Source organism: Lagopus leucura, unplaced genomic scaffold (genome assembly GCF_019238085.1).
Source record: "Lagopus leucura isolate 7727_CA_CO unplaced genomic scaffold, USGS_WTPT01 Super-Scaffold_100017, whole genome shotgun sequence".
NCBI classification, from domain to species: Eukaryota; Metazoa; Chordata; class Aves; order Galliformes; family Phasianidae; genus Lagopus; species Lagopus leucura.
The window spans coordinates 5474699-5494171 of NW_024962271.1; the positions used below are offsets into that span (position 1 = coordinate 5474699).

General features: G+C 40.6%; 1 protein-coding gene across 3 annotated transcripts in view; it reads right to left on the bottom strand.

Moving 5' to 3' along the window:
* CDH11 (cadherin 11) overlaps positions 1–18413 on the bottom strand; it is a 77381-nt gene extending 58968 nt beyond the window's left edge. For all 3 annotated transcript variants that reach the window (XM_042877132.1, XM_042877129.1, XM_042877131.1), the window contains exon 1: positions 18198–18413. The gene's annotated coding sequence lies outside the window, so the exon portion shown is untranslated. The remainder of the gene's footprint in view (positions 1–18197) is intronic.
* Between the last annotated feature and the right edge of the window lie 1060 nt (positions 18414–19473).

Sequence of the window (19473 nt, forward strand, 5' to 3'; positions counted from 1 at the left end):
GGTTTAGGTAATTAAAGTCTGTACAGCTGAATGAGTTGGAAGGGCTTTAGTAGCTTTATCTTGATCATTCAACAGAAGAAACTCTTCTGACAACCACTTAGGCTCAGTGCCATGTAAATAGTCTGGCATAAGTAATTCAATCCTCTCACCCAGCTTCCTTGCAGTAATCTGTGGCCTCTTCAAAAGACTCCTAACACTGTTTGCTTCTGAGGATAAGATGCATATTATATAACTGGTTTAGTGCTCTGCACATCATATAATAGTCCCCAAAACTTGAAGTATATATAATTGGAGTCAGAGTTAAAATAATAAAAATGAAAGGGGCTGTTTCCTACAGTTGATGTGCTTTAAGTTTGAACTGAGTTTTGGTAATGCACTTTACGCAGCACTCTGAACACTTAGACCTGACTCGTTAAAATTCAACAGTAACAATCCCACTGAGTTCAGGGAGTTCAATAACGTGGAAAGGGAATCCATGTTATGACTATATTTAAAAATGGGCAATAGAGACAAAAGCTAAAAAGAAAGGTCCAGGTGCTGGAAAGATGAAAGGCAAAGCAATATGGAGGTGAAAAGTCAAGAATAAGAATCCATTTTCTGTCTTCTTTAATGTAAGAGGAATAAAAAGAAATTTTATTTGATAGAGTGCATATGGCACAAAGAAGATCCATGTACTCTACCTTTTATTTCGGTTCTCGTGATGGAACCCATAAACATAGCTTACTACAGAATAAAACTTAACATGAAACAGAAATTTTAAGCACATCACCTTCACGATCTTTCCTGTTACCTATATTTAAACATATTAATATATCCTGAAAATTATTGACCCCTTCCTTATAGATATGTATTTGGATTCCTTTGATCCTCAGCTTCCAGCAAGAACACATGAAGTTGCACATAATTCCCTATCACAATGCTTTACCCTGCCAGATTTCACTGGTAGCACTTCAGAAAGGACAAATCGAGACACTGAAGACAATAATACATCAGTTTCAGTCAGTAATGTTTGTTAGTCACATCTGGAGTCAAGTTCCCTTTCCCCAAGAACACTTGGAAATCATAGCTTCCCCAGTAAATCTTTGGATATTTCTCGAAGGAGCAATGATGCATGTCCTGTATTCAGTGACATAAAGCAAAGCTGAGAGATAATTATCCTCTGAGTACAGAGTCAGCGCAGTGTAAAAAAGGTGCCAAAAATCCCAGCACTGTCATTAACTGCTGCTGGCTGCTTGTCATCTGAGAGCAGAGGACAGCCCATCATCCTGTGCTGGTAGAAGGGGAGATGAGAACATACCTGTACACAGTAGGATATTTATAAAATCTAATCATGCTGGAAAAAAAATACAGAAATTGCCTCACAAAGAGTTGTAGCACTTATTTCAGTTACATGACATTTTATTTTTCCTCTGGAGCCAACAATGTCATATTGCTGATCTTTTCCTGATTTAAAACTAACTTCCCAAAAACCTATTAAATACTGAACTTTGTATTACACCTGAATTGAAACAGGATCGAGAAGGTGAAGAATCACTAAATTAGCAGAATATTTTGTCTATTTGCAGATGAGCTATTTCCTTTGAAAGCTGCTGACATCAGTATCGCTAGCTATTTTTAAGAGCAACTTTTAAAAAAGAAATAAATTCCTCGATGCAAACTGGGCTTGACTGCTAACTAACAAAGAGGAGGAGCGCACAACCAGGCCTTGGTCACCGTTCCTGGCCACCCGAGGCCTCCAAGGCAGAGCTACTTCAAAAAGGTGATGCACTCAAAGCACAATCACACCTAATGCACCAGGTAAGTTTCAGTGCACAGACAGCAAACAAGATGTGCAATAAGAGATCAAAGTTTTCAAGCTGGATGTGGCACAACACGAGAGCCTGAGAAATCAGCTTGTGCCGCTACTGTGCATACTGGAAGAACACGTTTATTACATAAAACCCTCAGATGATACTATAAAATCCAATCCCATGTTACAGAAACAGTACAAACTGAAAACCAAGCCCAGTGAGCCTGAACTGATTCTGCCTCCATCCTGCCCAAATCTCAGCATATCAGAGAAAAATGACCCACTCCTTTGCTTCCCTGTTCACTTGCTAATCTGCCCCTCAGGAGTTTGGAAAGGAAATGCCTTCCTCTGGCTGCTGGTCTTTCAATTGCAGCAATCTTAGGCTGCTCTCTAACTGGAGTACCTGTAACCTTTTCAAACAAATCTGAGTTACTGAGCTAATAGAAAAACTGCATTTCTGTGTGCAGAAAAAAAAGTATTATGTTTATTTGTAGCATCACAGTATTCATCTTAAATTATCCCAACTGATAAATGTATACTTTATTTTATTTTACTGGCTATCTAAGTTTCCTACCAAATTCAAGAGATAACTTGCTAAATGCATAAAATATTTTATCTGATTTCTCCTTTATCTCTTATTTCAAGTTGTAAAACAAATTTCTCTTAGTGATAAAAACATCACAAACAGATTTCATCTGGAGACTGATCTACACAACAACCAAAACCACAGACAAGTTAAACTTTACATCAAATTGAATGAAAACGATACAAATAACAGCACCCTCAGCAGTCGATGTATGGCTGAACTGCTTTAGATATTCCACTTGGACTACTGCATTTTTTTCTCATGTATTGAATACATCTCACCTACACCTCAGCACAGGTCCTGTTCTCCTAGAAAGCACATGGCAGCAGGAATAAGCCAACTCTGAGATGCAATTACACAAAGTGATATTTTCCCAGCTGAACTCAGTAGTTTCATTCACCTGTATTAGCTGTGAATGCAGAGCTTCATTGACTCAATTAGCCTCCAGGTGCAATTCCCCAAAGGGTACATCCTCATCTGGTATGAACTATCATTCCACCCAGCTCTATATATTTTCACCTTTTCCCTTTACTTCTTCAGCTTTCGAGAACATCCATTCTCACTTAGGCAGAAAGGCAGGCACCCCGCAGATGGCTGGGAGGAGCTCAGTTGCTGGACAGGAACAAAGAAGAGCTTTGGTGACATTTCCAACTGGCATTTTTTCAGCAGATGCTTAATCAACAGCAAGATCTGCTGATGCCTGGAAACATCAGTGGCCAAAACCAGGTGCAGTTCAAACGAGATTCTGATTTGACAGAAATATTCTGCAAAGCTCAGCTCCCATGCACTGAGCACAGTAAGGAAATCATCTGAGAAGTGCAGCACATTCCCTTGCCCCCTACTCTATGTAAGCAAATGAGTCCACTCTATGAATATGAATACTGAGCATGTGTACTGCTTATTTCTGAGAATGTGGCTAGGCAAACAGACAACTGTTCTTACATTGTGGCCCTTGCAACATGCCTCTAGCTATAAAACATCCCTTGTGATTGCTTCTTACAGAATTTTAAAGAGAACATTCAACAGGTATGGAGACATGGTAGGAACACATAAGGAAGAAAAAATGTGGAAAGAGGAGAAAAGGAACTTGAGAGGAGAATCAGACGATAACTTTCAAGGACTGTGCACCACATGCTGTAACTTCTATGAAAGACTGGAAAAGAAGAAACAATAAGCCAATGTTGCAGTGTAGCAGCTTCATGGACCCTTTTATTCATTCAGTTGCACATATCCCCCTTCCCTGGATTTTATTCTCTCCCAAAGAATAATTGCATTTGTGTCTCCTCCTATGCTTACATAATATGAAAACATAAGTCACCATGCATGCACTTCAATCACATACACTTAGCTTGGCTTAGCATAGACTAAAATACATTTCAAATACACAACTGTAATACTCTAAATCTCTGAATGTTACATTAGAGTTCTAATTGTGTTTAAATAAAATTCTTCATACAAATGTTTTGGTAAAGGAATAACTATCCATAAAGCCTGTTATGGGCGTGAGTGTCGATAATAAAGTATTTTTTGCACTTCTGTTAAGAGGTCCTACTGAGATTTTATTTGATCAAAGGAGATACGTCTTTTACAACTTGAATTTCTGTATATGCTAGAACATGGGATGCATTTGTTTATACTGTTGCATTATAAGATAGCATGGTATAATTATAAAAATAAAGGAAAATTCTTCTATTTCAGTTCTTACCACCCTTACTTGGGCAGTAAAAGGGAGAAGGGAGCATCCTAACACATGCCATTTAAAAAGTCTCTCCTAGTTCAAGACTAATAACAAATCTTACGTTATGTGTGAATTTGTGATGCTTCTTAGAGGATCTATGTATCTAAAGCAATGATGTGCTACATTCTTCACTTCAATAATATATTATGCTGCTACAAGCACCACCAAAATCCTTTATTTTTTTCCTCTATTTCCTAAAACATATCAAAAATATCCTCTTGATCAGTTTTATTTCAATAAAACAAAGGTTGTCCTTAGCAGGCAACACTCAACAATGGAGGTCTACATGTACTGCAACTTACTTTCTAAATTGCTTTTTTAGTCCCTAACATAGTTTTGAAATTTTTCAAACAACAGAGCCTAAATAGAAACAGCCAATAATGAATAAAAAGGTTTCTTCCCATTCTGTGTGAGAATATTTACCTTTAATACACAGCATCAACAGTAGTGGGTTTACACTTTTTCTCTTGCCATCAGGGAACGCAGTCCAGCGTCAATGTCTCACTTCAGCAATTCAGTATGACATTTTATTTACTTATTTATTTTTATAAGAATACTTCCCTCTAATAAATGTTCCCTGGAACTCAAAGGCTTGTGTAATTGAATTAACAGGTTTATAGAAAATAAGTTATAACCAGAATTACAAAGGTGGGGGTGGGAAAAGAAGGAATGTTTCAGCAAGATGCAGCCTATTATGTAAATTTGTCACCACATGCCATACATAATGAATAAACCTTGTGCTCTTAACACTTTGATTATAGACTATACAGACAATGCAAATTAAAATTCCTGCTGCTCTATAAATGCAATGAGAGGAAATTATGTAAATTTTAACACATTAGATTGATTTGGTTGAAATGAAACCTGTTCCACTTGATGTTTTAGGGGAAGAGCCACAATTACAATGATTGAGAAAGTGCAGTGTTAATGAAGTGTGTTATTGCTAATCAATTCCTCCTCCTCTGGTAATGGCACAGGCATGTGCACAGTCACTACATCATTCACAGGCAAGCATAACCTCTCACACCACCACATACCTAGTTCACATGGCAGAAATTAAGGCTTCCATAAACTCATGCATATAGTCCTGATTAGTAGAAAAGATTTCACAGTAAAACTGACACGTTCAAGAAAGGTGTACAAGCACACATGCACATGTATGCACATACGTATATACAGGTAAAACTTTGGCAATACTGCCTGGCTGACTACTTCTGTACTGCCTTGTAAGCTCCTGTAGATTTGCTGTGATACCAACCAAGTAACTTCACTTTGAGCTAAATAATCACCTTTCTATTGGCTGATCTCTTGGAAAATATGGATTGAGACTATCACATGGTAATGATCTGAACATATTTAGTTAACTGAAATGAAGAGCAAGGTTTTTCAAGCTTATAAGGAAGTTTTCCACTCAAATTAAAGAAATTCAAAAATCAGAATTATTCTACCTTCACACTAACCTTAGAAGCATGTCACTCCAAGCACCGTGACACTCATTTAAGCAAAATGCTTTATGGAGCTCCTAATCAGCATGGCAATGACATGCAGAATACTGCATAACTTATTTTCTCTTAATTATTTACTGAGCTACAGGAGATAATGAATTAGAATATTTATAATAATTTTGCATTTTGCCTTCCCTTAGTTCTATAAAAATTTCCATGGCAATTTGTTATGCATACATTTCCATTTGCAAAAGGATCCGCAGTATCAGGAATCTGTGGCACTTATTATTTCACAGGTAAATATGAGAAGAGGTGGGATGTGCCAACCCATTCTATTTTCTTTATATAAGTCTCACATCATTCTCAGAAACATTTGTCACCACATGTAGTGACTGCATTTGTTTCCTGTCTCTACTGTCTTGTCTCCCACTACTGTATTTCTGTTCCCTGCTAAGATATAAGGAACTATTCCTCACAAGGACATCTCACTGCCTTCAACAGCAATTTGACATACAGCACGGTTGCAGGTCATGAATATACACGTACAAAATTAGGAAAACACAGGCAGTGAGAGAGCTGTTACAAAGAAATGACACAGCAGATAAACATACAACTACCACACTGAGACTGGCACTTACCATAAGAAATTTTAGTACGTTACATTTTGTCCATAAACGTGGAAGAAAGAGAAGTCTGGCCTCAGCTGTGAAAGGAAATCCAGCCAAGGAAAAGAAGAAAGTGCAAAAGTACAGATAAACGGGAAGGATACAACAGAATTGTTCCTAGAAGTAAAGTGACATTTGCTTTTGCAAGATGAGAGTCTCCTCTTCTAGCAGCGGGCACATCTCTGCTACAGTTAGTGTTTTAAAAATGCCAAGCACTTCTTGCCTCATTAATCCTGAACTAACATGACTGTTATAGATGGGCAGAAGCACAGGGAGCACTTGGGATTGAGCCCTGCTCCTTCAGTCCAGGAATGTCTACCACCATCCTAAATTCCTTCTGACTTTGGGCTGGGAATGCTGGAGAACAAAGCTAGGAACTCTCCCCTCAGTGTTAAGAGTGCAGTTTGCATCACACCACGCCAATCAAAATCTCAAAGCACGGTGTGGTCAAGGAGCCACTTAGAGCTCAGTAAACAGAGGTTTGCAAAGCAAAACATGAGAAATCTCCTAAAATTGAGAGACAGCGAAAGAATGTCAACTAAGCGAGCCTACAGAAGTAGGAGCTAAGCATTTGCATTTGTAAGATTCAGTGCAGATACTTAGTTATATAAAATAAACACAAAGAATCACAGTGGTAAATACCTCAGCCCACAAAAATCGGCTCACTTTCCAGCTCACAAAGATCCTAGAAAACAGAATCTCTCCACACAAGCTTTGACTTGAATTCTTTGATTTCACACTGCTTTGTTTATAGGAAAAAACACTCTTTGATGTTGGAATATTAGAAGGAGTGAAACAATAAATTTCCCATATTCTAATATCCAGACATACTAAGCTTGTTCAAGGACCCCTTGATTCATGAAAGCAAATAATTAAATTACCTGAGCTTTGATCAAGGAGTTGCTGCAGTCCTTTTTTGATGTAGAGCGGGGCTGTTTGAAGCTCCAGACAGATAACTAGCCCATATGGAGTTTAACCCTTTTGCCACTAGTAGCAGTTTTATGCAATGTTTTGGTATTTCACAGTGACCACTACAATATTATTTGGGACTGCTGCACCAGTAGGAAATATAGTGAATAAAAGGAGTCTAACAGGATCCTTATACTAGAGATCTCATGGAATGTTTATTGAATGGCTTGAATTGCCCCTCTGAACCAAGCAGAAATCATTTTTCAGCCAAGTTATCTTGCTTTACTGTTAGGCTTTGGAAGGTGCTCTTCAGGTGACATGCCACTGACACATTAAAAAAACTGAGAAGCAAGGGGTTTTGCCTTTGTAATGCTGGAGTTTTGATCCACGCTTTCCAAATATTTCCCCCGAAGGAAACAAGTGGACACACATTCATCTAGTAAAGTAAAAGAACTCTCTTAAAAGAAGAAAATAAAATAAATAGATTTAAGTATTTCATTCTTTCCCCTTCTCAAATGCAAGCACCTGAATGAAGTCACCTTTGCTATAAACAAGCAGAAGTTCTAGCCACGCTGCCTGCAAAACTGAACAGAAACTAGAAACAAGTCCAGGTACTGTCCTCTAAGCTAATTTGTAATCTTGAATGTGACTACTGAGCTAGAAAGAATTTCTCTCCATAAATGAGGAATTATGCTCCTTTTCATTCATTCCAGAATCCTTTAGGGACACAGGGAGGATACTAAAAGGGTATAATTAGAAAGCATAATTAGTATATGGGGATCTCTACTCAGTTCCTCATACAGCTTCAGCAACACAGCCATGGATTTTATGGAAATGACATCACCAGACTACTAGGAAAAAATATTTTTTGCAATAAGACTTTTTTTCACATATCATTCATGGCTGAAAGGTGCCTGTCCTTCAAGGCACAGCAGGGAAGAGCATTCATGACATTCAGACTGACAGCTCAATTCATAAGGAAAAAGGCTTAAGAAGGCATAATGAATATGCCTGGCTTACTAAAGGTAGCAGACAACCTATTTTGGGGCATGAGGAAGTAAACAGAAATTTGTGTCTTTACATTTAAAACACTTGATATGATATTAAAAATTTGGTATGTTTCTAATTTTTAGGAAAGTAAAGCTTGTGGCCTTTTATAAAGCCCGAAGGGGAAATACGTATAATCAATTGGTATGAACAAGAAAGAAAGTTATTATGTGTACAAATCCACTGATTTTTTTTTTTTTTTCTCCCATTAACTCACTGAAGCTGCATATGAAACTAGAAAATAGAAACCCTTCATATCTGACTAAAAATACTCCTCGTAATACAATGGAAAATCTGAAATTCAAGAAACGACTAGCATTCATAAACTCAAAGTAATAAAGTGCCTAAGGCACTTACGGGTTAAATATAATCTACTTTTAAGAACACGGAAACAGTTAAAACACAACTTTTTCTGCTGTTTACTTTGAATGATTTCATTTCTATAAAAAATGGATTTAACTTCCAGATGGGGTATACCTTTGGGCAACAATATTCATCTTCTCCACCAGACAATGCGACTCTACACCACCAGAAAAGTCTTTTGTACACAATGTTAGTTTCACTTACATTCCTTCTATTTCACAATAAATCTTACAGTATCAATGGCTTTCTGTAATTGCTTTGCAAAAAAAATAAATATTAGAAGTCACATTTCTGTAAGGTTTCCTATTTTGTAGAGTTTTTCAAGAAATACCTTGATAATCATTCATTTGTGAAGGGAAATAACATAGATTCTAACTCGATTCACACACTGTGTATGGTGATGGTCAGAGACAGGATTTAATGTCTGTGAGAACAAAGTAGAGATCTATATCCAGCTCATCAGAAATCCGACACATGTAGACAATTTGGCCCATGTCTGCTGCAGAGGATGGCCTACAGAGCCTTCTGAAGGCAGCAATTACAGCTAGAATACTTTCTGACCTCCTGCTAAACATAAAAGAATCCAAGGTCATGACAACAAGCAACTGTCAAATCCTGGTAAGTATTAGAACTGGCACTTTCTCTACAGACTTGATTATTTCAGCCAAACTCATTCCTTGTTCAATTTGATTGGATAATTAAACCAATACTAGAGCAATTTCTTACATATGATGCAGTATAGATGGCATTTCTAACTCAAGTATGATTTAAAATTGCCTTAGCCATGAGACGCACGCCTCCATGTAAGTTCTGTTTAAAAATGAGTTAATGTAATAATCAAAACTAGTTTAAATTTCCATATGAAGGTCATTGTTCAATAATATCAGTGTCAACGGAATGACTTCATATAGTTTCTCTGCTTTCCTTCAGAATGACCAGATATAATCTTAACCAGCAAAGTATAAATGATGAATACATGGTTAAAACATATCTAGCCAAAGAAATCATTACTAAAAGTCTGCTAATAATAAGAACAAAATTCTGAGCATATATTAAATAAAGTGGATGCTTCTGTAGCTTTCTCAATAACAAATACATACCGAAGATCACAGTAAGGTGGTACTCAATGTCAACTCAATGTCATTCAAAATAACAGAGTTTTGCAATTCTACTTGTGATTTTCAGTGAGTGTGCTTTGATTTCTCTTATTAAAAACTAATTTGTAAGGCCATTCAAACACAGCACATTGCTGTAGCACTGAGTAAATCTTGGTGCTTCCTATTTCAATTGAGTTCATCATGTCCTAGTTGTAAGATCTGCATATTGTATATAAATGCTGTATTGAGGCAGAAAGAAAGGCTGGATGCCATTTGATTTTTCATGAGACTGCTTTAATACTACACAGATGACACCATTATCACCTTGTTCAACTGTGGAGTTTGGCTGGAAGTGAAGTAAACATATAAGAAGCCATTGAAGATATTGAGAGTTAGTTTTTATCATATCTAACTGCTCCAGGTAGTTTGGCATACATCTGCATAAGGATTGAAAAAACCTAAGTAATGCAGAAGGTAACCAGATAATAATAACTACAAGACTGTAGTGAGGGTTTTTATTACACTGGAAACAAGGAATGGGAGATCTTCATTTAATCCAGGTAGAAGTAAGAGCCAAAGAAGAAGGTAATTGTTGGGTTCGCCTGACCCAGTCAATCAGAGAAGGATTTCTTCATACTTGGTTTGAGAATAAGTGCAGTTGGTTGAGTAAAGGAGCAAAATGGGGAAAAAACAACACTAGAAAAGCAGAGTCCACTGTACCCAATAAAAGTGAAGTGATGGGAAAGCAGGGCAAAGTGGGAACGTTTGAAGGTTAGAAGTTCACTGAACATTTGATTTCATGCTGTAAAGAGGGAGTGGAAGCTAATAAAGTGAGGCACAAGAAATATCATCTAAACATAAGCAAGATCAATAAACTCAAGGAGATGAGATGATGCAGGAACCTGAGAAACGAGAAGCAAGAGCACAGCACCATTGCTGAGGATGATGATAATCTCACCAAGGTCATATAGACAGTAACCTTAAATACTGGACATGTTTTGTTTTAACCTACATCATACAGAGGCCTCAATTAGCTGTGAAACTTTTCAGCTCACTTTTGCACAGGTCAGTGAACTGGGAACATAACTAAGGAAGGAATAATCTCAAACTGGCTTCATTATAAGGATACAGCCAAAGATGGCTCCATGGAAAACCACATAATAGAGATCTATAAAGAGTGTTGAATTTAATACTTGGAACTTGGCTACGTACTTGCAGTTTTTGAACACGATTTTTTCATACCAATATTGTGAAATCCACAATTTTAAGGACAGAAAGAACTGTAACGACCATCCTAAATCTGAACTCCAGTCACTCCTCTTGTTACCTAATCAGTCCTTTTGTATGTAAATGATAAATTGTTTGTATCTAAATGCCAGTGTCTGCTATGTTTCATTCCCGCTTTAGAAAAAAGAAATGCTATGTAAATTGCCACCATGCTAAAAAGAATTGAAATGCATACTAATCAGCCATACTCTCTGAGCTACACTGGCTATAACCGGAACAAATAAAAAGGCAACAATCAGCAAGGGACAAAGTTTTCTATTTGAATCAGGGCCCCAAACAGAATTATCATTCAACTGCTTTTCAGAATGTTGGAACCTCTTACGTCTGGAAGAAATTGGGTTCGAAAAGCTGAATGAACAGTAATGTTCACTAGCATTATTAAAGATCTTCATTGAATTTTCAGTTGCAAGCAAACATGCTGAAAGAGAATGGCAAGGAAAAGCTATCCTTAAATATATCTGCTCACTGTTTGCATTGGATTTGAGTAGTTTGAGTTTGTCAGCATTTGACAGTTTGAGTAATTTGTCAGCGTCAGAGTGGTCATCTCTACAGTTGACAGTAATGGCTGCAGCTTGAAACGGGAGGCTGTGATCACAGTACTGCACGTAATCAATTGAGCAGCACTCAGCTCTTTTAATATTGGTCACTTCTCAGAGAAAGCTTACAAACAGGTCTGCTCTGATTCGAAAGTATCCTGTAATAAAGATACACCTTAACATCTTGTTTTGATTGGTGAACTAAAATGAACTGAACAGTACTTAGGAACACGTAACTAGAGTCAATATTCGGTCAATTCTTCCAAAACTAAAGGCTGCCTTTCAGAATCACTGCTCTGAAAAGGGCAGTATCTAATCCTAAAAGTTCAAGTGCATGTTCTAATGCTAATGAGACCAGTTGTTCTTTTTATTAGTTAAATGCCATTTGAAGTCCTATATTTCCTCCAAGATTTATCTCAGATTAAATTATTAATTCCAAAATTTAGGTATCAACTTGTTGAATGTCACTGTTTGCAAACAATTTAAAGGATTTATTTCTTAGCTTATTGCTTCAATTAAAATTTGCTAGTAAAACACAAAAAAATTAAACAAGCGTGAAATGAAAATATGCATGCACAAAGTGCACACAAGTTGTATGCATGTACAGAAGGATATGAGACTAAATAGTTCAAAAGGTCCAAGGATGCTTGTATAAAGGCGTGTACAGTTACAGGTATTCTGGTATATACTTATAGTTTTGTCTCCAATGTTGCATTATTAAATGCTTTCCAACTTTGCACAAACTCTTTGTGTGACGTGTCTACATATAAAAGAAAAAATGGTTAGTTGATAAAAGACAAAAGTAACACAGTTACAGTTATTCATTCAGCAGCCAAGATCTTTGAGACGATTACTTTAAATCAAGAAGGGACAGACCATTTAAATTTATGACTCAATGCAGACACATGCATGTATTAATAAAACAGTTAGCATTAATGGAAATAGGGTTTAGTCTCCTGATTCAAATAGAGCTATCATTTCTGGTTTATATTGAACTAATGACTTATCCTTGGCAGAATGATATGTATGCATGTATTTAACTATTTAACTCAACCACTGAGACCAATTAATATGTTTCTGAAGTTTTATTTTATTTTAAAATATATATCAGCAGCCTCACTGGGATAAAATTTATGTTGAACCAGAGTTTCTATGCCATCAGTTTAACCTTAAATGTAAAACTTTCTAATGGAATATCTGATGATAACTCTGCATAAAATGAAGACTACTGAAATGCAGTGCAGAAGAAACAGCTTTTCAATAAGACTGACATTAAGGAACTTTTTTGCCTACCAAGCTAGCATGGAGCTCATGTGAAAAGGAACAGGAGCTGCCAAGTGTAGCCACAAGCTGCATTTCTATCCTATTAGTTTGTGAGGATAGAAGCAAAGAACCAAACTGAGCACAACCATCCAAGCTAGGCTGTTTCCAGACTATGGAACAGCAGTGATGCATGCTGGTAATATATGCATAATGTATGCACTAATAGCACTGCACAAAGCTGGAATAGAAGAGACCTGAACTCCTGGGCTCATCAAGCTCACAGACATGAAAATTCTGTGACGTGTGTTTTAAAGCGTTATTGAATGTAATTATTTTTGCACATCACTCTGATCTTTGTGTATGTGGACCTGTGTCTCCAAGTAATCATTGGGAGTCCAACAGAACTGTGTCAGGCCATACCAATACACATAAATTAAAGAGAGGTATTTCCTACTGCTTACATTCATGTCTCTAAGTTCTGTTCAATTTTGTCTGCTTTATAAGACTTTGTGTTCCACAACTGAATTTTATGTCAGTTTGTCTATAATGTAGGTACTGTTCATCTGTTGATGGACTATTAGAACATTATTATAATAGTAAATTCTACTTAGAAGCTTATTACAGCTTCGTTCACCAATCACTCATGAAAAACCTGGCTCTTCCTTTGTACTCAGTTACTTGGTACTTTTCTTTTAATCCATTTACATCGATTTCTGCTACTCCAACTCTGCCTGCCATTGCATTACAATTAAGAATTCTGATGTACCCTCACTGTTTCAGAAGGGAAAGAGCTCTTACTCATTGCCAAACTCAGGCAAACAAAAAACCAACAAAAACAACAAAACACAAAGCCCCCTTAGAATTTGCTTAAGCCAGCACTTTAAAATTGAAGAACTAAATTATGGTTCTTGGAGCCAGCAGAGCTCAGTGGTGCTGAGACGTCTGAAAGCCACCGCACCACCCATGCAGTTATGGAAGAAGGCCTTGTGCCTTTGTCAGGCAAAATTAGCCATAATGTCTCCCTCCCTCCAGGCACACTCAGCAGCAGGCTGGCTGCTCCCCTACTTGTCTCAGAACTCCTGCTGGCTTGTGAGGCACTGCTGCAGTCCCAGCCGTGCATAGTGTACTCCGAAGGGCAGCTCTAACTTTTCCACTACCTTGAGTGCATTTAACAGCATAAAGAGTGCTTTCTGCCTTGAAGCTCAGCTCAGAGAACGAGCAGCTAATGGTTCTTGGGCTGCTCTTTGCAACACCAGGTTCCTCAGCAAAGCAGTACTCATTTCCAGCACTACTGTTATTAACACTCTCATCAAGAGTTGCCACTATAAGATAATTCTTAACTAATATCCCAGATCAGGTGCTTGACAGAGAATGGTACAACTCTTATGATATCAAGTTCCCCATTTTTGTCATCAAAGTCATGCATAACCATTTCTACCACACACATTCAGTTCTCTGCTTGTGTATTTGCCCAAATGGATACGATATAATGCTACAGAATTCTGCACTCCATTACGTATAGGTTATCTTTCACAGGAATGTGATTGCTCTGAGTCAAACCAAAGCCCCGTGTAGCCCATGTCCAGCCCCTACCCCACTGTGGATGGCTAGAGAGGAATGTGAGAACAGGACAGCTGGAAACGAGAACCCCTTCCACTCTGCAATCACTTAAAATCTACACCATTATGTAAACTGTTTTCAGCCAGCATTTGCAATGATGGGCTGTAATGTTTTCTGGTCAACTTCATCTTTTCTGTTTCAAGGTGCTATGGGATTATGCGAAATGATCTGAGCAACCTCCTGTTCTCTGTTTTTCCACTGTAGGCTCCGCTGACCTAGATGTGCACGGGTAAAACAAGCCCAATTCAGCCTGATATGCCTTTCTTCTCTCCAAGATGTTGTTATAGGATATCCCAAGCACTGACAATATTTCTGATAAACATTTTTGGTTTTGCCATATCATCTTTTCTACCTTTATACTCCTGCCCTCAGCATAGCAAGAACTGACATCGTCTTTGACAAAGGGAGGACGAGACAGCAAATCCCTTAGAAACCGCTGCGCTGAGAGGACCGCCGCTGTTTGTGCCAGAGCCAGACTGCGGCTGGTGCTCCTCTGACAATCTCAACTTGCACCGTCCCTAAACTTTGTAGTGAGAGCCAAGGTGGTAACGCGACGCCGAAGGTAAAGCGATCCACCAACTAGAAAGATGTTAATCCTGACAAACTGCCTGAGCATTAGCCCGAACCGCAGCGAGATTGAATCCCGGCTCCCCCGGGAGAGCCGCTGCTGCCGGCGGTAACAAAACGCCTTTCAGGCGCCCGGAGCGCGGCGGCGGCGGTGCGAGCGCGGAGCGACAGCGCCCTCTGGTGCCCGCCAGGCCCCGCTCCGCCGGCGCTGCCCCTCCGCCGGGCACCGCGCGTCGCTGCGGCATCCGCCGGCCGTGGTCAGACGGCTTTAAAGTCCTTCCTTGCGCGGGGAAGGAAAACGAACGGGTTTGGGAATTCGGCATCCTTACAGCAGTCGGCAGTTTCACAGGCTATGAGTATTCTGTAATCAAACACAGGGCTACATTTTGTCCTCACGTACCAGTAAGGAGCGTTAGAACTACGTGACTACAATGTTCCTAAATTTATGAGAGAGGAAATAAAAATAAATTCCGCATCTCAAACTCCAACACTTAATCACAAAGTAAGTCCTCTTAAGACCGAGATCCACGCTATCCCGAAGTTGGTGGCCACCTCCATTTCCTAAATCTTTGGGTTGGACCCAACAAAGGGACCGTGAAAAAAGTGCCATTTTAAGTGGGTACAGCATAGGAAACTATGTATGGATTTTTAGCTTTAAATGCTAACAGAAAAACGCAGACGTAAAACGTCTAGAAAGTATGCTGCTGAACGGCTCTCAATTAATTGATTCCAGATGAGACCTCTGCTCACACACTGAAGATATTTTGCAAAACATCCAGCTCACAAAATGGATTCAAAGTCATCCAAAGAGGTTGACCCAGGAGGAGCAGACCCAAGTGTTAAGTCAGAAGTTGCTTCAGATTACTATGGTGTCTGTGCTGGAAATACCTTCTGGAATTACTGTGGAAATCTGTTACTTAATGCATGCCCTGCTGCAGCGTTTGCAGAGAAGAAAAATAACAATCTCAAACTCCTGGAATTCTGAACTTCACCCGAACTAAATCAAATATGTTGTTAAAATGGTATAGAAACTGAAGCGGGAATCATGTGATATATTATAAAGCGTGTTATCAGATCACAAAAATTGTTCTAATCTTTGTAGTTTCCCCACATTGTTATGCAAAAGAAGATTCAATTTGGTTGTTCTGTCCCTCAGTCATCCATTTCCATGCATATTTCCTTCTGAAACTACTGATGATAAATTGCAATGACTTATCTCTTGATGTGCTCTATCGTAGCAGCTTTTCTGGTAATGAAGTAATCTAGTTCTTGGTGATTTCTTACGGACAGACAACACATAAATGTTAGCAAAGTTGAAGCTGATGTAGAGAAGTCTGTAAATAACATCATGCTAATCACCTGACGCTCTAGTGAAAAGCTGAGGGAAATAAATAAATAAACTATTAAAAAAATAAATGAAAGAATCCCATTCCAGGGCCTAAGAACAAGAGTCTGCAGGAGAAAGGTACCTTTTAGGTAACTGCCCTCAAAAATGTCCAGTTCATTTACTGAAGAGGTAGCTCTTTGTTCTGTAACTTTATTTTGCCATTGTCCCTCAAAAGGAAGGAAAAGGGCTTTAGAAGTACAGTAAGAAACTTCTATTTTCTGTAGTATGGTAGACAAAGACTTCTGCTATAGAATATGTGTTAAGGTCTGAAGCCCAAAACTAGATCATCTTCTCTTCATTCTCACTGCCTATCTCCCAACAACATGATTTGCACTGCTCTGCTATGAAAATGCTGTTCATAAGCAAGCATCTGCAATTCCACTCCCTTGTACTTGTGTATACCTCTCCTTATAAAATCATCCACAGGACTGAGTACAGCCATCAATTTCTGTTTCAAACCTCAGTGGACAGAACTGAGGCAGATGCCAGATTAATTATTGCAGAAGTTCCATATCGAAAGTAAATTCATTTATTGATACAGGGCAGCCAGTGTGGAAAAAAAGAGCAAAATCCCTACCTGGAAAAATCACAGACTTTGGAAACACTGAAGCAAGCAAGGGAAGGGGAAAAGAGGCAGACAGACATTCAATAACATCTGAGTAGTTGCTTCCCTCCTTCTGAATCTGTTAGTGCTTTTCTCACTCAACAGTTTCATTATTAAAGAATTAAAAATATTTAATTTCTTAGTAGAGGCTGCACAGTCTGTATCACCATCACAAATCAACAGGAAGAAAGTCTTTCCCAGGGAGTTACTACTCACTGGAATGCGAAAGGAGAAATGAGCATTCTCTTTTATAAAAGGCCAATTTCTGAATTAGTGACCTCATTTGCTAAAGAGGTTCCTTTGTCACAGATATCTCAGTAGGTAAATACTGTGTTACACAGCCACTCCGTCCTTTGTAGCGATGTACAAAGATCTCCTCGCATATACCGGTTCTCTCCTCAGCAGATGAATATTTAAAAGAGTAGACAATAAAGGGGGGGGCTTCTATAGGAGGTAAAGGCATTTGTATCATGATGTCAGATTGCTATATGCGCTCCCCAAGGACTGCACAGGAAGCACTTTTATTCTGAAACTTCATGGTATTTATGGGGACCCACAGCCCGATCTATTTTGCCTTTCTTGGGGATGTGCTCACGCACGTCTCACCCAGGAGTCTGATGCTTTCTGCACCAGCCCATGTTAGAGACAGATACCATTTTGGTACCTTGTGAATAGTAATGCATTTCAAAACCAGCAAGCAAATTAAAAAGACAATAAAAGGAGAAAGATATAAATCAAAGTCTTTCATTCCAGATAGAATATCCCTTCATTTCATGCACTCCTAATTTCTACATATCCATTTCATGCCTGGGAGCTACAGCACAAGTAAAAGATTTGCAGTTTGGAGCTTTCAGTATCTGCTTATCCGAAGGAACATTTTAACACATACAAACGCTCACCATCTCCCTTCCAGTCCCCCCCCCCGCCTCCCCAGCAAGATGTGGAAACAAGAATAACAATAAAAAAATTTAATAAATAAATAAATAAATAAAAAATAAAAAGAAAGGAACCACCACTCAAGAACCCAACGGCGGCCGCTGCTCTCTTCCTCCCGGGGCTGCGGAACCCTCGGGCCCCTCCGCGCTCCCCGCACACACCTGCCCGCCCAGCCCCGCGCTGTTGCCGCTAAGTTTGCTGCGCAGCCACGCGCGGACACGCACGCATCCTCCCGCCGGGCGCTGCTGCTGCTGCTGCTGCTGCGCGCAACGGGAGAGCAGCGCTCCCGCGGCCACCCGTTTGCTCCGCCAAGCCGGCGCGGCTCCGCGCTGCTCCCGCGGCTTCAGGCAGTGCCTACCTGCGAGTCCAGCGGGGCTGGAGGCTTCCCGGGGCCACCTCCGGAGTAGGGGGAGAGGAGGCAAGTCCCATTCACAACTAGACGCCGAGCAGAGGCGGCAGCATCTTCAGCCTATTACACTCCACCCTCAGCGGCTGCTGAATGAGGCTCCGAGCTAGTGGCAGGAATTAGAAAGAGGGAGGGAGGGGAAAGGGGAGATGAAAGGGGAGAGGGAGGGAGAGAGAGGGAGCGAGCAAGGGGGAGCGAAGCGAGATGAGAGGAAGGGAGAAGCTGGAGGCTGTTGCTTCTTCTCGGTTTCCTTTTCCCTTCCCCCAGCCCAGAGGGAAGCGAACCCCGAGCCCGCCCAGGAGCCGCGCCCCGAGTGCCCGCGACGGGAGAAGCGAGGCTGGGGGCGAGGGGCTGCGGAGCCCACACGCGCGCGCACGGCTCTGCTCGGCTGCTCTCGGCCGCGCGGGCAACCACGCGCGTCCGCGAGGGGACGGGGCCGCCCAACCCGCTGTGCCGACGGGACGTGCCCCGTCCCTGCCCTGCCCTGCCACCAGCCCTCTGCGGACGGTACGAGAACACCCCACGGCAGCGCCTCCGCGGGTGGGCCGGAGCCCCCGCAAAGCCCTGGGCACGGACAAAACCGTGTGGCTTTGCTGCCCGGACACACCTCGACAGGGACGGAAAGCACCTCGGGTGGACGAGCAGCCGGAGCGCGATGTGCTGAACGCACTCACGTTTCCTCACATAATTACACATTTCTCCGGAAACAATAAAAGTTTCCCATGCATTTCTACACATGGAAGATCTCAGCCTGTGCAGTCCAGAGCCCTCGAGACTCAGGGTTGAGTCCTCCCTTCCTTACAACTCAGGGCACAGTGCCCAGGTGGAGCAGAGCTGCTCGGCATCTCTGTGGCACATGCTGTGTGCCAACCCGGCGGCACCACAGCCTGCTCCTCCTGCCTTAACACCACGCAGGCACACACCAGCCTGCGAGACGTGCTCAGCCCCCTTACAGCCCCAAGGTCCACTCACTCGGAGGCTCAAACACAGCGCAGGGAGGGAGGGATGCAACGAACAGCCCATCAAGAATCAGTCTGGCAATGGTTAGGTGCACCTTTGTGAAAAGAATCTGCCCGTCCTCAGGCAGCCCACCCGCCCGCTCATCCCCCACGCCACCAGGCAGCACTGCTCCGCGATCGCACCACTCAGCCCTGAAGAACAAGGCTTTTATATGCTGTGGTTAATTAGCTCTGCCAATAACTCCAGGCAAAGGAAAAAAAAAAAAAAA